Raw genomic sequence first — 20,431 nt, 5'->3', positions numbered from 1 at the left:
GCCCTCCCTAACATCGCCGACACCTAACTTCAATTATTAACCCCTAATCTGCCGACCGGAGCTCACCGCTATTCTAATAAATGTATTAACCCCTAAAGCTAAGTCTAACCCTAACACTAAAACCCCCCTAAATTAAATATAATTTTAATCTAACGAAATTAATTAACTCTTATTAAATAAATTATTCCTATTTAAAGCTAAATACTTACCTGTAAAATAAATCCTAATATAGCTACAATATAAATTATAATTACATTGTAGCTATTTTAGGATTAATATTTATTTTACAGGCAACTTTGTAATTATTTTAACCAGGTACAATAGCTATTAAATAGTTAAGAACTATTTAATAGTTACCTAGTTAAGAACTATTTAATAGTTACCTAGTTAAAATAATTACAAAATTACCTGTAAAATAAATCCTAACCTAAGTTACAATTAAACCTAACACTATACTATCATTAAATTAATTAAATAAAATACCTACAATTACCTACAATGAAACCTAACACTAGACTATCAATAAATTAATTAAATAAAATACCTACAATTACCTACAATTAAACCTAACACTACACTATCAATAAACTAACTAAAGTACAAAAAATAAAAAAGAACTAAGTTACAAAAAATAAAAAAATATCTACAAACATAAGAAAAATATTACAACAATTTTAAACTAATTACACCTACTCTAAGCCCCCTAATAAAACAACAAAGGCCCCCAAAATAAAAAATGCCCTACCCTATTCTAAATTACTAAAGTTAAAAGCTCTTTTACCTTACCAGCCCTGAACAGGGCCCTTTGCGGGGCATGCCCCAAGAAGTTCAGCTCTTTTGCCTGTAAAAAAAACATACAATACCCCCCCCCAACATTAAAACCCACCACCCACATACCCCTAATCTAACCCAAACCCCCCTTAAATAAACCTAACACTAAGCCCCTGAAGATCTTCCTACCTTATCTTCACCATACCAGGTTCACCGATCCGTCCTGAAGAGCTCCTCCGATGTCCTGATCCAAGCCCAAGCGGGGGGCTGAAGATGTCCATGATCCGGTAGAAGTCTTCATCCAAGCGGGGCAGAAGAGGTCTTCCATCCGATTGAAGTCTTTATCCAAGCGGGGCAGAAGAGGTCTTCCATCCGATTGAAGTCTTCATCCAGGCGGCATCTTCTATCGACATCCATCTGGAGCGGAGCGGCAGCATCCTGAAGACCTCCGACGCGGAACATCCATCCTGGCCGACGACTGAACGACGAATGACGGTTCCTTTAAATGACGTCATCCAAGATCCAATCCGCCAATCGGATTGAACTTGATTCTGATTGGCTGATTCCATCAGCCAATCAGAATATTCCTACCTTAATTCCGATTGGCTGATAGAATCCTCAAGTATAGTTCTCAAGAAAAGTGCACACTACAGAGGTTTTTACTGAAGTAGATAGATAACAAGAGAATGCAGATTTGATAATAGATGAAAAAGTAAAACATTTTTAGGTACCTTTTAATGTTGTCTCCTGATGAGGTCTGAAAAATGACAATTTAGCTTCTACAACGATTGCTTAAAATACATTGGTATTGACGTACTCAGCTTCCTAAACTAGCTCCCATAACTCTTTTAAAACTACATGCAGTTATAAATTTAATGGTTCATATAGTTAAGTTTTTACATTTTCGTTTTTTTTTTCATGGTATCCATTGATAAAAAGTATAGCCTGGGCAGGCTCAAGCTTGCTGTTGATTAGTGATGGCCTGAACACGTATGCATCTTGTCATTGGCTCACCTGATGTGTTCAGATACGTCCCAGTAGTGTATTGCTGCTCTGGATGTTTATGGGTGCATTTCATTTTTTAATAAGAAGAATTAGTGAAAAATAATTAAAATAAGTTTTAATAGAAGCATTTTTGTTTATAGAATAATCTTTCCAAAGAGGATCATTAGGAAAAACTACAATACTGATAGGAGACAAGCAGAAATAGATGAAATGGAGAAGTTATCTTTATTTGTAAATTTAATAGATGTGAGCGCCCGCCGCCTAATACTAAATACAAGCTATAGACTTAACAGTAGATACAAATACTATGTAACCCTGGGGTCCTCTGTGGGGATCCTGACCAGCATTAGGCCACAAGTTTTCATTTCAATAGTCGGTATTCTAGTATTTCAACAATATGTTTTGCTTTATGGTGTAGTAGGTTATAGTGATGCAAGAGCGGTTAACTCCACCATCCCGGCCGTAGACGGCGATAAAAAGTGAACTAGTTTTCTTCCGTTTTCATTACGTTAATAGTTAGATTTATCAATTTGGTAAAGCCCTCATTATTAGAATAACTTGTTTAAGGAAACATCCTAAGCTATAAACATTAGCCCATCGGGGCTTCACTATAAATATTAAGAAAAGGTAGGGTCAACAAGGCCTTGAATTAGTAAAAGTTGACCGTATTTAGCGACCCTTTATGGTTACAAAATCCAATAACAGAACGCTTGTTCATTGTGATTTTGTAACCAGTAACGTGCGCGTGCCACATAATTCCTCGTATTGTCATCAGCTGTTGTAAGGAGTTTGGACCTCTAGCGCATGCGCAGTGAGCACCACAAACCTCCACCAGCTGATTATACGCCAACGGAAGTGACATAGTATACAGATTCCTATGGTAGATGGATTACTTTAGGACATATATATTTGTATTAAGCACTCTCTGTGTGCAAGCCACTGCTAAATAAGCCATTAGTACAAATGTCATAAGCCACCAATAATAACTTTATTAAAAACAAATCTGTTTGACAAAAGTAATAACGTATGTAAAAGCCACCAATAATAACTTTTTGTGCAAGCCATCAAACTATTTTAAGGCCATCAAACTATTTTATAAGACCATCTTTTTCATAATGTAATAATAAATCATTCTAAAGAAAGATATGATTCATATCTAGATAGGCTCAGTAGCTGCTGATTGGTGGCTGCACAAAGATGCCTCGTGTTATTGGCTCCCCCAGGCAATTCCTCTCCGAAGAAGGAACACAGCAACCCTATTTCGGCCTTCATTAGGCCTCGTCAGTGAGGTGTAGCCATATTCCTCTAAGCACACTGAGCAAGAAGTCTATGCCTGGTTGCCTCTTTTCCCCATAGGGAGACTAAATACACATAGAGAGAAGCACAGTCACAGGAATAAACAACTGTCTCAAAACCATATATTTAGTGTATATATATATATATAAAATTTTATTTTTTTATATTTGTATTTCAAAAAAAGTTTCTTGTGTTTCAAAGTGTAAAGTATATACCCCTCATTCTCAGGGAATAGATAAAATCTTTACAAAACCTCTGTTACAAATAAATGCTCAGACGTTTTGCATTTTATTAATTAAAATAATACTATTTTATTCAGCCAGTATCAAAAAAGGTCTAAAATGTATTTTTACCAGCACAATGTATTAAATGCATTTAATTTAAGATGTATTCCATGCACTTTTTATATGAAAAGCAGAGAATAAGCCATATTTCAATTTTAACCTCAGGCTGGGAACAATGCCATATCTGGCAAAAAATTGAAGCTTATCACGAAATTCACTATTTTTTTTTAATTTATTTTTTTAAATCGACATATATTTTGAACTCCAAATGTTTTTATAAATCAAATATGACTTTTTATGAGACATCCACTATGTTAGATTGATCTGACATTGGCAGGGGGGGATTTTTTTTATTTATTTTTTACTACTGTAATATTTGTTTTAGCTCCAACAAAGGCTAACTCAAGCACATTTGTGTTTTTTCACAATACACTGTTATTTACTATATGCTACATGTTATTTACTACATGGGTATAGCCAGAGGAGGGTTGGTTATAGGGTCAGTGGTATCTGCATCAGTATAATAACACCCATCGCTATATAATGACACAGTAGCGACACTGGCACATGTGTATAGCCAGACAAGGCTTGGTTATAGGATCAGTGGTATCTGCATCAGTATAATAACACCCATCGCTATATAATGACACAGTACTAACACTGGCACATGGGTTTAGCCAGAGGAGGGCTGGTTATAGGGTCAGTGGTATCTGCATCAGTATAATAACACCCAGCGCTATATAATGACACAGTAGCGACACTGGCACATGCGAATAGCCAGACAAGGCTTGGTTATAGGATCAGTGGTATCTGCATCAGTATAATAACACCCAGCACTATATAATGACACAGTACTAACACTGGCACATGGGTTTAGCCAGAGGAGGGCTGGTTATAGGGTCAGTGGTATCTGCATCAGTATAATAACACCCAGCGCTATATAATGACACAGTAGTGACACTGGCACATGCGTATAGCCAGGCCAGGGTTGGTTATAGGATCAGTGGTATCTGATAAAGAAGAATCCTTTAAAAGACTGAGCTTTTAAAGGATTCTTCTGGACATTTGACAAAATTGGAACAGCCAATAGAATGCGGGCTCAAATTGATTGGCTGATTGGATCAGCCAATCGGATTGATCTTCAATCTGATTGGCTGATTACATCAGCCAATCACATTTTTCCTACCTTAATTCTGATTGGCTGATAGAATCCTATCAGGTAATCGGAATTGAAGGGACGAAATCTTGGATGACATCACTTAAAGGTACCGTCATTGAGTTTGAAGACTCTGGATGAAGAGGATGGCTCCGCGCTGGCTCCTTGGAAGATGGCTCCGCTCCGGATGGATGAAGATGTGTAATTAGTTTAAACTTCTTGTAATTTTTTTTATTTTTTGTAATTTAGTGTTTGTTTTTTTTGTATTATAGATTAGTTTATTTAATTGTATTTTAGTTTAGCTAATTGTAGTTAATTTATTTAATTAATTTAATGATAGTGTAGTGTTAGGTGTATTTGTAACTTAGGTTCGGATTTATTTTACAGGTAATTTTGTACTTATTTTAACTAGGTAGCTATTAAATAGTTATTAACTATTTAATAGCTATTGCACCTAGTTAAAATAAATACAAGGTTGCCTGTAAAATAAATACAAATCCTAAAATAGCTACAATGTAATTATTAGTTATATTGTAGCTATATTAGGGTTTATTTTATAGGTAAGTATTTAGTTTTAAATAGGAATAATTTATTTAATTATAGGAATATTATTTTGTTTAATTTAAATTATATTTAACTTAGGGGGGTGTTAGGGTTAGGGTTAGACTTCGGTTTAGGGGTTAACTCTCTCTCTCTGGCGCTCTATCTCTCTCTGGTACTCTCTCTCTCCCTCTGGCGCTCTCTCCCATTGTCACTCTCTCCCATTGTCACTCTCTCCCTCTGATGCTCTCTCTCATTCTCCCTCTGGCACTCTCTATGGTGCTCTCTCTCTCTGGCTCTCTCTCCCTCTGGCGCTCTATCTCTCTCTGGTACTCTCTCTCTCCCTCTGGCGCTCTCTCTCTCCCTCTGGCACTCTCTCCCATTGTCACTCTCTCCCTCTGGTGCTCTCTATCATTCTCCCTCTGGCACTCTCTCTGGTGCTCTCTCTCTCTGGCTCTCTCTCCCTCTGGCGCTCTCTCTCCCTCTGGTGCTCTCTCTGGCACTCTCTCTCTCTCTCTGGTACTCTCTCTCTCCCTCTGGCGCTCTCTTTGGCACTCTCTCTCTCTCTGGTACTCTCTTTCTCCCTCTGGCGCTCTCTCTCTCCCTCTGGCGCTCTCTCCCATTGTCACTCTCTCCCATTTTGACTCTCTCCCTCTGGTGCTCTCTTTCATTCTCCCTCTGGCACTCTCTCTGGTGCTCTCTCTCTCTGGCACTCTATCTCTCTCTGGTACCCTCTCTCTCCCTCTGGCGGTATCTCCCATTGTCACTCTCTCCCTCTGGTGCTCTCTCTCATTATCCCTCTGGCGCTCTCTCTCTGGTGCTCTCTCTCTCTCTGGTACTCTCTCCCTCTGGCGCTCTCTCTCTCCCTCTGGCGCTCTCTCTCTCTGGTGTTCTCTCTCTCTGGTGCTCTCTCTCCCTCTGGTGCTCTCTCTGGCACTCTCTTTCTCTGGCGCTCTCTCTCTCCCTCTGGCACTCTCTCCCATTGTCACTCTCTCCCATTGTCACTCTCTCCCTCTAGTGCTCTCTCTCATTCTCCCTCTGGCACTCTCTCTGGTGCTCTCTCTCTCTGGCTCTCTCTCTCTCTGGTACTCTCTCTCCCTCTGGCGCTCTCTCTCTCCCATTGTCATTTTCTCTCTCCCATTGTCACTCTCTCCCTCTAGCTCTCTCTCCCTCTCCTCCATGTACTCACATCTATTAGTTGTAATAGTTATTCTGTAATAGTTTTACACATTGGCAGACTATATGGTCTCAATTAAAAAGTACAACATTTATTTATTTCTCAGCTACAGGGTTTATTACTTCAGTACTTATAATAATGTTAACCACTTACACATTATTATACACTTTTATTATTTCTAATGTATACATTGTTCTTCCAAATGTCTCCAAATAATGCATTTTTTTGTTTATAGTATAATCATTATAACATTGTGTATGTATGTATGTATGTATATATATATATATATATATATATATATATATATATATATATATATATACACATACATACATATATATATATATATATATATATATATATATATATATATATATATATATATATATATATATATACACACACATACATATATATATATATATATATACACACATATACAAAACATGGAAGGGAACTGCACTCTCATACCGGACCGGGTACACATCCCATGACCCTGCAACATGCTCAGCCCTGGGTGCTACTGGCACTCACAGGAAGCTGTGCTGTCCCCAGAGCCACAAGCAGTTAACCCCAGACAGGTCTGGGTGCCAGAACCATAGGGAAAATTACAAAACAAATTAATACAACACACAGAGAAAACCCAGCACTCACTTACAAGCTCTCAGCTAAGATTTAAAAGCAAAAATGGAAAGGTTAGTCACCGCATCTGGCCAAATGGGACAAGCTCAGGTACCACGTCAAGGTCCTTTCCAATACCTGAGACCCTAAAACAGCCACACAATGCAAGCTTTCAAATCCAAACAAACTTAAAACAAGGGAAGGGTGCACAGGAATATGTAATCACCCTAGACATATACAAAACACGGAAGGGAACTGCACTCTCATACCAGACCGGGTACACATCCCATGACCCTGCAACATGCTCAGCCCTGGGTGCCACTGGCACTCACAGGAAGCTATGCTGTCCCCAGAGCCACAAGCAGTTAACCCCAGACAGGTCTGGGTGCAAGAACCATATGGAAAATTACAAAACAAATTAATACAACACACAGAAAAAACCCAGCACTCACTTACAAGCTCTCAGCTAAGATTTAAAAGCAAAAATGGAAAGGTTAGTCACCGCATCTGGCCAAATGGGACAAGCTCAGGTACCACGTTTAGGTCCTTTCCAATACCTGAGACCCTAAAACAGCCACACAATGCAAGCTTTCAAATCCAAACAAACTGAAAACAAGGGAAGGGTGCACAGGAATATGTAATCACCCTAGACATATACAAAACACGGAAGGGAACTGCACTCTCATACCGGACCGGGTACACATCCCATGACCCTGCAACATGCTCAGCCCTGGGTGCCACTGGCACTCACAGGAAGCTGTGCTGTCACAAGAGCCACAAGCTGTTAACCCCAGACAGGTCTGGGTGCAAGAACCATAGGGAAAATTACAAAACAAATATTGTAATGTTAAGGACCTTGACGTGGTACCTGAGCTGGTCCCATTTGGCCAGATGTGGTGACTAACCTTTCCATTTTTGCTTTTAAATCTTAGCTGAGAGCTTGTAAGTGAGTGCTGGGTTTTCTCTGTGTGTTGTATTAATTTGTTTTGTAATTTTCCCTATGGTTCTTGCACCCAGATCTGTCCCTGCAACATGCTCAGCCCTGGGTGCCACTGGCACTCACAGGAAGCTGTGCTGTCCCCAGAGCCACAAGCAGTTAACCCCAGACAGGTCTGGATGCAAGAACCATAGGGAAAATTACAAAACAAATTAATACAACACACAGAGAAAACCCAGCACTCACTTACAAGCTCTCAGCTAATATTTAAAAGCAAAAATGGAAAGATTAGTCACCGCATCTGGTCAAATGGGACAAGCTCAGGTACCACGTCAAGGTCCTTTCCATTACAATATTTGTTTTGTAATTTTCCCTATGGTTCTTGCACCCAGACCTGTCTGGGGTTAACTGCTTGTGGCTCTGGGGACAGCACAGCTTCCTGTGAGTGCCAGTGGCACCCAGGGCTGAGCATGTTGCAGGGTCATGGGATGTGTACCCGGTCCGGTATGAGAGTGCAGTTCCCTTCCGTGTTTTGTATATGTCTAGGGTGATTACATATTCCTGTGCACCCTTCCCTTGTTTTCAGTTTGTTTGGATTTGAAAGCTTGCATTGTGTGGCTGTTTTAGGGTCTCAGGTATTGGAAAGGACCTTGACGTGGTACCTGAGCTTGTCCCATTTGGCCAGATGCGGTGACTAACCTTTCCATTTTTGCTTTTAAATCTTAGCTGAGAGCTTATAAGTGAGTGCTGGGTTTTCTTTGTGTGTTGTATTAATTTGTTTTGTAATTTTCCCTATGGTTCTTGCACCCAGACCTGTCCCTGCAACATGCTCAGCCCTGGGTGCCACTGGCACTCACAGGAAGCTGTGCTGTCCCCAGAGCCACAAGCAGTTAACCCCAGACAGGTCTGGATGCAAGAACCATAGGGAAAATTACAAAACAAATTAATACAACACACAGAGAAAACCCAGCACTCACTTACAAGTTCTCAGCTAAGATTTAAAAGCAAAAATGGAAAGGTTAGTCACCGCATCTGGTCAAATGGGACAAGCTCAGGTACCACGTCAAGGTCCATTCCAATACCTGAGACCCTAAAACACTTAACATACTTAATTATACTATATACAAAAAATGCATTATTTGGAGACATCTAGAAGAACAATGTATACATTAGAAATAATAAAACAATGTGCAAGTGGTTAACATTATTATAACTACTGAAGTAATACACCCTTGTAGCTAAGAATCAAATAAATAATGTGATGCTGTACATTTTTTTAGATACCATATAGTCTGGAAATGTGTAAAACTATTACAGCATAACTATTAAAACGAATAGGTATGAGTACTTATCTTATAGCAGTTAGATGAAGTTGACAGAGGTTCTTGGCATTAGGGGGTCTGTGTTGCAGACACAATCATTTTTAGAACACAGAGCCATTGAAAGTCACTCAAGACAGCGATGAGGAGCAGAAGAAATATAGCAAGGGGTCAAGAGCTCAGCGCAGCTCCTTAGGTTAGAGGAATTCAGAAACTGCGTTTTTTATTTCCGCGTCCTGTGAGATTTTTTTTTTTTTTTCATCGTGCTGTGTACTTTTTTCCAATTTAGACAGTTTATGAACAAGGATCAGAGAATAGAAAAGCACCAGAGATATAGTGTGAGGGAGGAGGTGTGGGATATAGTACGTAGCAGACGTATTCAACATATTTTCCTACTGCATCTCACAATGTTAGTCAATACAATGTCAGTACCCTTTCTGGTTACAAAATCCAATGACATACCGTTTGTTCATTGTGATTTTGTAACCAGTAACCTGCGCGTGCCACATAATTCCTCATCAGCTGTTGTAAGGAGTTTGGGCCTCTAGCACATGCGCAGTGAGCGACCACAAACCTCCACCAGCTGATTATACGTCAACGGAAGTGACGTAGTATACAGATTCCTATTGTAGACGGATTACTTTAGGACATATATAGTTGTATTATGCACTCTCTGTGTGCAAGCCACTGCTAAATAAGTCATTAGTACAAATGTCATAAGCCACCAAATGTTACCATTAGCCTATACAACTAAGTAGCCAAAATGCAGAATCATATATAGTTGTATTATGTGCTCTCTGTGTGCAAGCCACTACTAGATAAGTCATGTCATAAGCCACCAATAATAACTTTATTAAAAACAAATCTGTTTGACAAAAGTAATAAAGTATGTGAAACTATCAGGCCTTGAGTTGAACAATTCTGTTTGACAAAAGTAATAAAGTATGTGAAACTATCAGGCCTTGAGTTGAACAATTCTGTTTGACAAAAGTAATAAAGTATGTGAAAGTATAAGGCCTTGAGTTGAGCGTTATGTGGTGGTGTACATATTCTGCGACTCTTTCTGGTTACCCTCCGGCCACGCCCACTTTTGCCGCAAACAGCGTCTCAGGTAAGGCCAGGTGTGTTTGTCCTCATGGTGTCTCTACTGCGAATGACAGCTTCGGACAAACACACTTGGCCTTTTATATTATAGGATATAAAGTCTATGTATTTTTTAGACTATTTTAGTACATGTATAATAATTATTTACATTAATTATTAATATTTTTCAATATTTTCTATTTAATAAATATATAACGCACCTTAACATAACTCATGTCGGGATAGCGCACATGTAGAATTAGTGTATTCCTATCGGACTAATGTGCACGCTAATTCTTCATGTGCGCAGACCAGACATGAGTTATATTAATGTGCGTTATGTATTTATTAAATATAAAATTCAGAAAAATATTAATAATTAATGTAAATAATTATTATAGATGTACTAAAATATTCTCAAAATATACATATAATATATATGTATATTTTACAGTAACAATAATATATATTTTTTTTTAATATATATCATAAAATAGCCATAAACCATATAACTTTGAACTCTTATAAATACTTTTTATGAATATTTTTTTCATCAGATAGTCTTTATATGAGTTTAACTGTATATTTGAATGTATTTATGTTGTTTAGCATAACCCTTTATGGAAGTTCTTCAGTCATGCTAATCTGACACATGTTAAATTTGATTGCACTCAAGAACACTTTTACTTTCAATTTATAATACTCATGCACATTAATGCATCATTTGTTACAATTAACAGTTATTTCATATACAAAAATATACCTACCTAAAGAAACAATTTCCCATACATTTTAAACTCTGCAGCTGCTATAAAAAGTAATTGGAAGCAAGTTAAGGAGACGCCAATTTTATAGTACACTGTCCCTTTAACATTTTCGGCAAGGTATTGCATTCCATATGTATACTTCTTGTCCCTGCCTGACAGCTCTAATCTAACTGCTTTTCTTTTTAATCCTCCCCTGGCTCTATATGTGCTAAGATTTCCCAATTTTAAAACTGTATAATACTCTCCAACTGAAGTTCACTTTCTACTATTCATACCGGTACTCTGACTGTGCTGTTGTTTAAAAACAAAACATATTACTTCCCTATTCTAATTAGCCCTATCTAAAATATGATGCTCCTAATAGCACTGTACAACTTAAAGGGACATAACAATCTCTTTTTTTCTGTTGTGATTCAAATAGACGTAAAATGGAAAGTTGTTTAACATTGTATGCTCTATTATTTAATTTACTTTATTGCTTGGTATCCTTTGTTGAAGGAGCAGAGATGCACTACTGGGAGCTAGCTGAGCACAATTGGTGAGCCAATGAGAATAGAAATATATATGGAGCCACCAACCAGCAGCTAACTCCCTGTTGTACATTGCTTTTCAGCAAAGTATACCAAGAGAACAAAGCAAATTAGATAATTGAAGTGTATTGGAAAGATGTTTTACATTGCATGCTCTATCTGAACCATGAAATAAAATTTTTGACATTAGTGTCCCTTTAAGTAATTTATGCACTTGGCAAAGGATATCCCAAACAGGCACTAAAGCTCATATATGCCTAGATAATACAGGGATCACCTTTATTTGCCCAAACTTTTTTTTACAGTTTGCATGCTCTATCTGAACCATGAAATACAAGTTTTGACTTTACTATCCCTTTAAGTAATTTATGCACTTGGCAAAGCATATCCCAAACAGGCACTATAGCTCATATATGCCTACATAGTACAGGGATTCAAAAATATGTATATAGAAAACATAAAGCATGAAAAATGTGAATGGTAGTTTCTTATACTTTTGTAATTTCATCTTATTTTGAACATCTCCATGCCATTTGCAGCTGCTTTTGTAGTGTGATACCTTTTATTAACTGTTCTATGATAATGTGATGAGTGTTACAAACTACAAAAGAAGCAATTGAGAATTACATAAGAAATGATGATGAGAACAACCCTTTATTCTTGGAAAGTGATTACCTGGTATTAAAATTTGTCATTTATTGAATGTCTTGAGAATGACTGACACCAAACGTATTTATGTAAAACTTGTTGCCTGTGATCTAACAACCACTATTAACCCATTTGTTTTACTCCATGATCTACAAAACAAGAGAGAGACAGATGCGCCACATGGCCCAATATTGTTTGTTCAACACAATGTATATGATCTAGTCGTGCTAATGCAAACTCACAATTCAGGAAGCACTTCAATCAGTGCAATAGAAGCAGCCTGGGATCAATCACAGTCACCCAGCAGACCGACCTCTAGGATAAAGTGGAGTAATCTGTAGTGGATATATAGAGAGACACAGAGGTGCCTATATGGCCTAGTACAGTTTGGACCCAGGATATATTACAGTGTTTAAAGTAATATACTCACATTTGATGTAGCATCTACAGCGATGCTATTCAAGCAGGATGGGATCAATGTAGTCACCCAACAGACTTTAGACAGGGTATCCACAGCAAGCAGTCAGCAGGTGTCCAATAAATTGGGCCAAAATAAATTGGTCCACAAAATGCACAAGAGCAAGTGTGTTTTAATAAAGTATTATATTTACTAGTAAAAACAAGTAAAAACGACGCGTTTCTCAGCACACAGGCTGTTTCATCAGGCTTACCTGCCTAAAGACTAATCTATATTAACTCACTTCTTAGAGGCCCTTCAATTGTATTATTCACATCATTGGAATACTACCAACTGTCTATATTTTGTGTGTGATATATACATTAATAATTGATTTATAATTTTTGCTTAATTGATTCGTGATATATATATATTACTATATTAGGTTGGATATTTGATCACGCTCTAGGGCGCCCCCTATTTTTTAGAAATTGTTTTACTCCATATTGACAATTGTTAAAAAACCTTATGCAATTCTTTTAACTTTGAATAGAATGTTACTTTTCTTTCTGTGAGCGCCACAAACCTCCACCAGCTGACAAACGTCACCGTAAGTGACGAAGTATACACATTCCTACGGGTAGACGCATAACTTTAGAACACCGGCTTAAAAAAATAAATAAAACAGAACATTAATGAAGTGTTTGTATGTCAGCGGTGCCAGTGGGCTGGGGAGGGGGCACGGCATTCCATTTGGGCAGGCATTGCCCCCCAATGCCCCCCCTTGGAGCCGACCCTGTGTGCACAGCTACCAGTAATTTATAGCTTCCTATAACTATCTCTACTGTATGTAATGTGCACAGCTACCAGTAATGTATAGCTTCATATAACTATCTCTCTACTGTATCTAATGTGCACAGCTACCAGTAATGTATAGCTTAATATAACTATCTCTCTACTGTATGTAATGTGTGCATAGCTACCAGTAATGTATAGCTTCATATAACTATCTCTCTACTGTATATAATGTGCACAGCTACCAGTAATGTATAGCTTAATATAACTATCTCTCTACTGTATGTAATGTGCACAGCTACTAGTAATGTATAGCTTCATATAACTATCTCTCTACTGTATCTAATGTGCACAGCTACCAGTAATGTATAGCTTAATATAACTATCTCTCTACTGTATGTAATGTGCACAGCTTCCAGTAATGTATAGCTTCATATAACTATCTCTCTACTGTATGTAATGTGCACAGCTTCCAGTAATGTATAGCTTCATATAACTATCTATCTACTGTATGTAATGTGCACAGCTACCAGTAATGTGAAGCTTCATATAACTATCTCTCTACTGTATGTAATGTGCACAGCTACCAGTAATGTATAGCTTAATATAACTATCTCTCTACTGTATGTAATGTGCACAGCTACCAGTAATGTATAGCTTCATATAACTATTCTCTACTGTATGTAATGTGCACAGCTACCAGTAATGCATGGCTTCATACAACTGTTTGAGAGGTTCAAAAAGATTCAATCACCTAGTTTACGAGTCTTGCTTTAGAAGCTGTGCCACAACCTAACTACATTTATTAACCCCTAATCTGCCGCCCACAACGTCGCCACCACTATAATAAAGTTATTAACCCCTAAACCTAAGTCTAACCTTAACCCTAACCCCCCTAACTTAAATATAATTACAATAAATCTAAATCAAATTACTACAATTACCTAAATAATTCCTATTTAAAACTAAATACTTACCAATAAAATAAACCCTAAGATAGCTACAATATAACTAATAGTTACATTGTAGCTATCTTAGGGTTTATTTTTATTTTACAGGAAACTTTGTATTTATCTAGGTACAATAGTTATTAAATAGTTATTAACTATTTAATAACTACCTAGTTAAAATAAAGACAAATTTACCTGTATAATAAAACCTAACCTAAGTTACACTAACACCTAGCACTACACTATAATTAAATAAATTCCCTAAACTAAATACAATTAATTACAATTAAATAAAATTATCTAAATTACGAAAAAAAAACCCACTAAATTACAGAAAATAATAAAATAATTACAAGATTTTTAAACTAATTACACCTAAGCTAATCCCCCTAACAAATAAAAATGTTGCCCAAAATAAAAGAGTACCCTACACTAAATTACAAATAGCCCTTAGGCCTTTTGCGGGGCATTGCCCCAAAGCAATCAGCTCTTTTACCTGTAAAAAAAGTACAATACCCCCCCAACATTAAAACCCACCACCCACATAACCAACCCTACTATAAAACCCACCCAATCCCCCCTTAAAAAAAACTAACACTAACCCCTTGAAGATCACCCTACTGTGAGACAGCTTCAACCAACCGGGCAGAAGTGGTCCTCCAGACGGGCAGATGTCTTCATCCAAGCCAGGCAGAAGAGCTCCTCCAGACGGGCAGAAGTCTTCATCCAGACGGCATCTTCTATCTTCATCCATCCGGCGCGGAGCGGGTCCATCTTCAAGACATCCGACGCGGAGTATCCTCTTCATCCGGAGTCTTCTTACTAAATGGTGGTACCTTTATGTGATGTCATCCAAGATGGCGTCCCTTTCGATTCCGATTGGCTGATAGAATTCTATCAGCCAATCGGAATTAAGGTAGAAAAAATCCTATTGGCTGATGCAATCAGCCAATAGAATTGAACTGGCATTCTATTGGCTGATTGGAACAGCTAATAGAATGCCAGCTCAATCCTACTGGCTGACTGGATAAGCCAATAGGATTGAACTTCAATGAAAATCAGTATTTATATGCAGCGACCAATCAGCAGCTAGAACCAAGGTTCTTTGCTGCTCATGAGCTTGCCTAGATAAACCTTTCAGCAAAGGATAACAAGAGAAGTAAGCAAATTAAATAATAGAAGTCAGTTGGAAAGTTGTTTAAAATTGTATTCTCTGTCTGAATCATGAAAGAAAAATTTGGGGTTTCATGTCCCTTTAAAGGCATAAACGCTCTCACTTCAAAATGTACAAAAATTTACATTTCCTATATCTATATACTTCTTTTGTCCACAAGTCGAAATATAAATTTTACTCCAAATGAATAAAGGATTTTTTTTTTACCTTGTGTTTAAATTAAAAACAAATTTAAACAAAATTTTAACAATAAAGGTTAAATTTCTCTTACAAAGATCCTTATGTCTAGATTTGAAAGAAGATCTATATTGTTATGTTGCAAACCTTAAATTGTTCATAGAGGATGTTAATAGTTAACAAGCATAATCACTTTTTTCATTTAACCCTAGGGGATATTTTTTTTTTCAGATTGTATATCCATCTTGCATCTTTTTGTAGGAGACTTTTCTCTATATCACCACCTCTATTATGTGTGTCACCTTTATCTATACCCATGAATTTCAGAGACACAAGGTCATTATCATGATACTTCTCATAGTGTCTAGTAAATAGTGTCTAGTAATATTGGTATCTCTGTTAAAAATAAATATAATCCCTTTGTTCCTGAATTCTATCCTTTAGAATTCCCTTGGTTTCCCCTAAATAGAAGCAGCGACAATCACAGTGTAACAAGTACACTACTCCTACCAAGTCACAATTAATGAAAATTCTTGTTATGTAAGCAGGTCACTATGTTTTCTTTACAGGATTAATATAAGAGCACTTCAAAAATGACTGTTGTGCTCATATTAGGCTCTGGTTAGGTTGTTTGCATTTCAACAAGTGGTTCTTGGTTTCTTTGTTTTATTCTATTATTTTTGTCACACTGAAGCTGGTAAAGTCACATGATGTATATTTTGGATCAATAAATACATTATAATTAAACAAGAAAATAGTGCTGTATTCCCTTTCTATAAAAAGAGGGGTAGCTCCCACTTTTTGAGTGTAAAGTACATTTACCTCTCTATTTTTATAATTGCTACAGCTGTAGCTCCAAAATATAAAGTAATCTCTTTTTTCTCATTGATGTTAAAATGTTTCTTTCCTTTGACTTGGAATTGAAAATCACAGCCTCTAATGAAGCGCATGTACGCATGCACGAAACGTGGCAGTTGTTCCTTGATTGCCTACCCTTGAATTTGTTTAGCACGGCCGAATAAACTGAGCAATACTTAAGCTTTCTGGCTTCCTATTAGTTTTTTTGCCTTGCATTTACTGCCTTTGACTAAGTGGTTGGGAATACTGCTATTACTATAAGAAGCCTATAGCCCTTTCCTTAGCCGATTGGTACAGCCTGCTTAGAACAATCCTTAACCCCAAGATCTGCAGCCTATCATAGGCATTGTACGGACTGACGTCAGAAGTGCTTCAGGTATCAACAAGGAGGGTGACACACCCACCGAGACGAGGACCATGATTTCCTATTGTGGATATTCCCTGCAGCGGATACTGAAGGGCTTACTCGGCAGACCAGGATCGCACACAGAAGTTATCCATCTAAGCACCTTGCACAAGTCCTACTGGATCAGCAGAGGGGTAAAAGTAATTTGCATTTGTTACTTGTCTAATGAATTTGTGGACACACATGCTACCAATACGGCTTACCCGCACCTAGCATAAGGATAAAGATAAGTACTAACACCCATCTACTATGAATTGGGGTTTATTTAATAGACTATAAGTATTCACCTCACTATTGTTTGCTGTACAAAGACTTTTTGCACTGACTTGATACTGAATCAAGCTTGAACTTTCTTAATGGGACAGTAAAGTAAAAAAAAAAAAAAAAAAATCATGATTTAAATAGGGCATGTAATGTTAAACAACTTTCCAATTTACTTTTATTACCAATGTTGCTTTGTTCTCTTGGTATTCTTAATTGAAAGCTAAATCTAGGAGGTTAATGTGCTAATTTCTTAGTCCTTGAAGACTGCCTCTAATCTGAAAGCATTTTGACAGTTTTTCACCACTAGAGGGTGTTAGTTCATGTGTTTCATATAGATAACATTGAGCTCAGGCACGTGAAGCTCGTAGGAGTCAGCACTGATTCGATAAAAATGCAAGTCTGTCAAAAAGCATAGATACAAGGTAATCACAGAGGTAAAAAGTATATTATTATAACTGTGTTGGTTATGCAAAATTGGGGAATGGGTAATAAAGGATTATCTACCTTCTTAAACAACAAAAATTCTGGTGTTTACTGTCCCTTTAAGAAGGACATTAAAGCAACTATAAATATTACTTTATATACTCTCCTTAATATATACTTATCTCTTAATCTGTAGCACTCATGTCTCTCATTTAATTATGTTAAATATGCCCTACATCTTTTCTTTTCATAAAATGAGCACCTATTAATTACATTTATTTTATATCTTCCTTACTGTTAGTTTTAATACTTTCTTATATTTGTGCACCTTACAACACAATGCACCTTTGCCTTTTACATCACTCTCCTCTAACCAGCAAATTGTACTCTTTGGATCAGGGCCCTTCTCCCCTTGTATCAATTTGCACTGTAACGTTTGACTGTAATAAATGGTAAACCCTCATGATTGTCTACTCAGTGTTCTCTGTAATGTAATTAGTTATTTCTCCTTTTTCTGTAATCTTCATAGATATCCTTCCTCTTTCACTATCCTCTTTTCAGTCAATTCCACCTGCCCTTAAGGTATCTTTTTCCTGGTTTACTGTATATACTGACACCTTATCTACTTATTCTAGTTACACGTTTTACTATCTCTCCTTTGCAAAGAATGTATACAGCTATTTTAGCTCCTCTCAGTTTAGAGGGCTGGTTATTACTTTGCCCTATAGCTATGTCTCTGCAAGAACATAAGCTGAGGTCTCCCCCTCCTTGTCAGGTATACAAGTTCTATCCTTTCTCTCTGTGTGTTATACACAAGTGTCTCATTGTACATTGGTCACAACTATCTCTTTTTTATTGCCAATTTCTATAAAAATGCATGTTCAATCAGTATTATAAACAGTGGTCTTAAACATGTTCATACCATGACCCATGCTGAAACCTCCTTAAACTACAGTGGACCATTTTTGAGTGCTCACAATTGTGTTGCTAATTTGTGTGCTCTATTAAACAAATATTCCCTTATGTCTTGTTCCTGTTTCCTCTGATTCCTAAACCATATGCTTGCCTGTTCCTAGTGCCTCTACCTTACCCGTGCCTTATACTCACTCCCCAGTCCCCATCACTGCTCCTTCTTCTTAAGTTCCAAAGAGCAGCAGTTAACCAGTCTGGGAACAGTAGGTGACAGACTCTGGGTTAGATTCACTAACAGTCTCACTTATTCCTATGCGACTAATTCACTAATGACTGGAGAAAATAGCTATCTGTAGCGGAAGGTTACTATGATGAATTAACATAGGAACTGCAAAGGCTTTTAATGAATGTAGCCAGTGAAGTGCATTGCTATTTATTACACTTGTTTCTGTCACTGACCAGAGGGGAAAGTATTTGATTTATGTTAGATTCGATTTTATTTGCTGGCTAAAAAAATTGTCGGATTTGTACAAATTTGAATCTTTTTTTTTCTTTCTTTTATACATACACACACATGTGTGTATTTATGTGTGTATATATATATATATAAAAGAAAAAACGATAATCCAGCCAGCACAAAGGTAAGTAAAACAGAGTTCCTTTATTCAATCTTGGATTTAAAAATTATATATATAATCTCAAAGTAAATGGCATTCTATTTTGTATAGGCATATAGGCAGTCATAGCTTAAAAAAAAACACACACAATAAAAAAAACTGTATCTGAAGTTCAATAATTTGTAGCATACAACATTTAATTTATAATGTACCTATTTTCGCATGTTAGGAGGTAATTATTACGAGGCTAGTGACAGCATGCTGCAAACAGAGCTTTTTACAAGCTTAGAAACTTACACACATGTAAATACAAATATACTAGCAGATTTAACCCTTCCCAAACTAAAGGTTTGCCCAGATGGATTGGTTGTGGTTTTCTGTTGGGGCGCTTTACCTGTACAGCATAAAATGAGATGTTTGTGCTGCGTAATGATGCTGAACAGAGTGTTTCCTACATAATTGGAGGTATTTCATTAACCCATCACTTGCTTGTATTTTGGCTCTGTCTACATTACTTTATAACAACATTTATATTTCTTTACTCATTCATAAACTATATAAATTATCAGAAAATTGTATTTTTCTGCTTTAGAAATTATTTGAAAGCCCTACAAACATCTCTCTATCGCCCCTCCCTGCACCTCACAGAAGTCACAGGGTTATGGTTGCTTAAGGGGATCCTTAGAGTTAATAATAATTCATTTACATGATTCTGGGCTATGTTACAGCTTTCTGCAGACACTTACCTGATCCTCTGATTATGGAGCGTGTTGTTTTCATTCTCTCCCCATTCTGCCGACAGTTTACAAACTCAACCAGTCACTCCAGTATGAAGATGCTCTGAGATGAACCTGTCCCAAGCCAGCTCCAAGAAGATTGTGAGATAAGAGCTCAGTTCTTGTACTACTTATAAAGCTCCACCAGGGGGCAGTCCTGTTTGAAGAGACCTCCCCTGCACCCATTGACTGTAATTCTGCTGCTGAACTAATTATTTATTACGGCACTTTTCCTATGAAGGACCATCACATCAGCTACCACCTAACACGTCACTGTGTCACAGCAGTCTGACGCTGGTCTTTCACAGTTATGTCCCACGCAGCTATTCTGCTCTTTCTTTATACCTTGTTCACACCTGTCCTGCCACATTTGTCTGTCACTCTCACACTGGTCTTTCTCCACACAACTATTTCATGCCATACTCTGGAATATTCAGTAAATTCTAAACTTTTTATTGTAGCTTCAAGTTCCTGATCTTGCACACCACTGTCATGGCAGTGGTTTTAGATTATATGTAGGGATGCAAACAGTTAAATAAAAGTGTGCA

The 20,431-nt window shown here is 37.2% G+C and overlaps 1 protein-coding gene across 1 annotated transcript in view; it reads right to left on the bottom strand.

Annotated features, from left to right (window-relative positions):
- The window catches only part of NMUR1 (neuromedin U receptor 1), a 195,925-nt gene extending 175,957 nt beyond the window's left edge, over nucleotides 1-19,968 (bottom strand). Inside the window, exon 1 of the mRNA XM_053710302.1 lies at nucleotides 19,854-19,968. The gene's annotated coding sequence lies outside the window, so the exon portion shown is untranslated. The remainder of the gene's footprint in view (nucleotides 1-19,853) is intronic.
- Nucleotides 19,969-20,431: the final 463 nt, after the last annotated feature.

Source organism: Bombina bombina, chromosome 4, assembly GCF_027579735.1.
Source record: "Bombina bombina isolate aBomBom1 chromosome 4, aBomBom1.pri, whole genome shotgun sequence".
Classification (NCBI taxonomy): domain Eukaryota; kingdom Metazoa; phylum Chordata; class Amphibia; order Anura; family Bombinatoridae; genus Bombina; species Bombina bombina.
The sequence above is the reverse complement of the archived record's forward strand: the minus strand, read 5'-3'. Positions and strand labels throughout refer to the sequence as shown.